This window comes from Sinocyclocheilus anshuiensis, unplaced genomic scaffold (genome assembly GCF_001515605.1).
Source record: "Sinocyclocheilus anshuiensis isolate Anshui unplaced genomic scaffold, SAMN03320099.WGS_v1.1 scaffold991, whole genome shotgun sequence".
Lineage (NCBI taxonomy): Eukaryota > Metazoa > Chordata > Actinopteri > Cypriniformes > Cyprinidae > Sinocyclocheilus > Sinocyclocheilus anshuiensis.
This window is the reverse complement of record NW_015547702.1, coordinates 694,178-698,623: the sequence shown is the minus strand read 5'-3', so window position 1 is coordinate 698,623 and position 4,446 is coordinate 694,178. Positions and strand designations below refer to the sequence as shown.

At 38.1% G+C, this 4,446-nt stretch overlaps 1 pseudogene; it reads left to right on the top strand.

Moving 5' to 3' along the window:
- Positions 1 to 4,446, top strand: part of LOC107703900 (probable leucine--tRNA ligase, mitochondrial) — a 63,905-nt pseudogene that overhangs the window by 29,220 nt on the left and 30,239 nt on the right.

The window sequence follows — 4,446 nt, the reverse complement described above, 5'->3', positions numbered from 1 at the left end:
TGAGGAGACGGACAAAGTTATCGATGCATGCCATTTTACTCTCGTGTGCAGATAAAAGTTGTCAAAGTTACAGTGCACAAAAACCCCTGGGTGGACTGACCTGAATGAACTGAAAAAAGCATTACACAGCACAGCGAGGGCACACGTCGCACGAACACATTTCTCCGAACTACACAACCCATAATGCATTTCACTCGGAACTAACTGTTACAGCTGTAGATAGTGATCTTCAGCGTCTCCCGCAACACTGTCATTGATATGACTGCGACAAGCGCGTGCTTCTGACGCTGCGTGCAGCTGAAACCAACCACACACTCATCACAATGAAAACATCAACCTTAGAAATAATGAACATGAACACTGGGATAATCGCCGATGTATATGGCGAATCCCGCTGAAATGCATACACAAGAATGCTTATTTCATTTAACCTGCTTCATGTCCATTACTATCGGCGTGTCCTCAGAGCGATTACATACTGTATGCTCTAAACTGCGTGACCACGCAATACACACAGCGATATGGATTAGAAGAGCATTCACTTATCTTAGATGTTGATTTCGCTGTTCTGAAGCAAGCTGCTCTGCTACGGCAAGTCCTAGTCATATATTTGAATGTTGAGCAGCGAGCTCATTGGCTACCGATACAGGAGAGAACCAATCAGCTGAGCCATGTGATGATGTCATTAGGTCAGATTGAGTTAGACCTATCGGACTGTGCCATCTAGAGTTTCATGCCAGAACTCTGTATTTGCCTGCTGAAATTGAAATGTATATATATCTTCATGACTAGATAGACACGTTGAGTTTGTCTTTACTATACACGTTAGATGTGAGTCACTCAACCGGTAACGTTAATTCTGTCAGATCGTCCAAACTTTGAGTGAGCGTGTACGGGTCAGCCGATCTGGTTTCATCTTTTAAAGTTAACCTTTTCAAATAACAATCGCAGTCCCGGACAGTGAGTGACCTTACATATGCAGGTAAAATCAGGTTTTCTCCAGTCTTTGTTAAAAAAAACAAGCTAACACACTTCATAGCTAGCGTTAGTGAAGCGGTCAGGGGAATCTTTCTGCCTCCACCTAAGCTCCGCCCACAGAAAAACATCACAATGTTTACTGACAGAAAAAGGGTCTATAGCGCCTCAGTTCAAGCGGCACGTGAACTGATCATCTCTTCCTCTTTACTAGTTATAGCACCAAATAAACATGAATGAACATCAATATAAAGGAATATTACTATATTTACCTATTATACAATGTCATATGGGAGTTGATTTGTTTCATTTTTGCTTTGCTTTTAGTTTTTATTTCAATATTCAGCAATACATAACAAAAAATAAAAGTTGTATCTGTTAATATGATTTAATGAACCTGAGCCAACATGAACTAACAATGAACAATTGTAATTTTGTTAACAAAGATGAATAAATACTGTAACAGATGTATTTTTAATTCTTCGGTAATGTTAGTAAATGCATTAACTAACGTTAAGTAATGAGACCATACTGTAAGATGTTACCATTTTTTGTTTTGCTTTGTTTTTTTGTGCGTGTTTTGTTTCTGCTTTGCTTTATTTTTTCTTTGCTTTTTGTTTTTTAGTTTGTTTTTGTTTTTCCCCCTTGCTTTTGGTTTACTTTGCTCTACTTTGCTTGTCTCAATTTTGTTTTTTGTTCTGTTGTGTTGCATTTTTGCTTTTGCTTTGGCTTTGCTTTTTGTTTCCTGCTTTGCTTTGTTTTGTTTTGCTTTATATTTGGCTTTGCTTTTTGTTTATTGTTTTGCTTTGTTTCCCTTTTTTTTTTTGCTTAGTTTCTTTCTTGCTTGATTTTTTTAGTTTTGTTTGTGTTTTTGTTTAGTTTTGCTTTTTTGTGTTGCTTTGTTTTGCTTTACTTTTTTGCTTAGTTATTGTTTTTTGACTTTTTTGTTTTGTTTTGTCTTTGCATTGTTTTTTTGTTTTGTTTTTTGTTTAGCTTTTTACCTTGCTTTTTGTTTTTTGCTTTGTATGTTTTATTTGTTTTGTTTTGTTTTATATTTTTTGTTTTGTTTTGAATTGAACAAGGACAGTACACACACTGAACACAGTGAAGTCGAACCTGCATCCCTCATTTGAGCACCAAGGAGCTGTCTGGACCATGTGCACTGATCACTAGGCCTTTTCTCAAAGGAAATTTCTTCTCAGATTTAGAGGTATGACAGTTTGGTTTCTTTGATGCAAGTCGGAGAAAAAAATTGAACTCTGAGAAAATCAAAAGTGTTTGGTAAGAGTTTCGTCTGGTGGCATTGTAATATAAGTGGAACCCTTTTCTTCCATTATCTGAGTCTTTGTACTCCTACTCTGTCATGTGAAATAATGGCAGACTCCACCAGAACTCATTGTCTCAGATCTCATCAAAACAGAGCCTAGTTCAGACCCAGCCAGACTGAAGTGGCTTGTTTCTGGAAGCTCTTGTCCCCTGGAGGCTACAGGGATCATTACCACTGAGTCATGGAGGTGGTGAAGATGTGCGGACAGATAGCACCTCCTCACTGGGAAGGGTATTAATAGACCCTCTCTGACCATGAAGCGCACTAATGCTGGCTGAGCCGCTGAAAGCTGATGACATTTTTACAAAAATCCTCTGTCAGATAGACACATGAATGGAGGGACAAATGCATATTAGCAGCCTGATTTCATACATTTGTTAAATATCCACTCTGCATACACAGACACAGAAATTTGGATCAGTAGAGGTCGAACATTATGGGTTTGTAGTGGCTGATGCCAATATCTATAAAGCAGGTTGGCAGATGGCTGATTTGATGCTGATATTTATAATGACAATTCTAGAATTTTAAAAAGAAAGGCAACCAAGAGGCCAAAATGTGCAATTGTGGACCAAATTTGAATTGAAATGAATATAAGAGCTAATACTAATTGCTTCCTTTTTTAAGCAAGACAAGATGAACAATTTTAAGTAAACAATTTTAAGTTACAAAATATGTTCATAGGCCCATTTCCAAGTCTACAATTAATACAATTATTCTCAAAGGTTTGTATTCCATATGCACATTTAAAATGTACAGTTTCTCTCTTATGAAAATATTAACAGACTAACAATTAGGGATGCACAATATATTCTTACTATATTGGTTATCTACTGATATCAGCACATTTTTAATTTATTGTAATAGGCCATTATTGGATATTTATCTGGCAATTTTGGATATTAATTTTTCCCACCTATTATAAGATTTAAATCATTGTAAGGGAAACAGGTCAATTTAGCTCAAAGGGAATCATTTAATTAAATGCAGAGCACTAATTCCAAGTATGGGTCACCATACTTGGCCACATGTCACGTCAAAACAAAAACAAAACAAAAAAACTAAACAAAAAAAATACACCAGCAAGTCCACCTCTGAATGGCTGAAGAAAAACAAAATGAAGACTTTGGAGTGGCCTAGTCAAAGTCCTGACCTGAATCCTATTGAGATGAATCCACAGCGCTGTAACAGACTCATTGAAAGTTATCGCAAACGCTTGATATTCACACCACTGTATATATATATATATATATATATATATGTGTGTGTGTGTGTGTTTTTACAATATTTTTACAATATTTCCACAATGGACCAAGCTCTTATATGTTTTGTTCTGCTTTATGGTCTTGGCTGCCTTCAGAAATTTGAAGAAGTGATTGAAATTATGTGTTAATGAGTCACAGGTCTGTCCAGCCACTGATGAAATCCTGCAACAGCTGTAGAAATTAGGGCAGGTGCTTTGCTGTGTTGCATCAGAAGTGTTGTAGTAGCCTAGTTTTGGACTTGAATCTGGATTCCCTTAATAAAGTTTTAGCGATTTTTTTGAGATTTAAAGAACTTAGTTTGGTTAAGTATTTAAACTATTTGCAATTCAAGGCGTGTAAGTTTTTGTAATGGAGAATACCACCCAAAATATATTAAAAACACAGTAACACTTTAGTATTGTCACGGTTTTCTGCTGGATTGGAATGAAGCGCACGACGAAGGAACAGAGTAACAGGGTATTTAATAATAAATCCAGGAGTACATCCAACTTACAGCAACACAAATCCAAATCAATAGCGGACAAAGGACCAGGGGAGAACACAGGACTCATAAACAGGGAACATAATCAGGAAGAAAAGAAACAGGTAGAGTAATTAATCAAAAACCATGGAAACTAATAGACACGGGATCTCAGGGAAATGTGGAAACAGAAAGCGAACCAAAACAGACCATAACCGTGTCATTACTCCCCCCTCCCGGAAGGCGCGTCCCGCGCCATGACAATACCACTGGGGTGGGGGGGTGGGCGCCCTGGAGGCTGGTACAAGACAGGGACACAGGAAGGCCTCCAGGGCGGATCAGGGTGCTCCGGGAGCCATGGCGGAGCAGGCAGTTCAGGTTGCCATGGCAGAGCAGGGGACTCAGGAGGCCATGGCGGA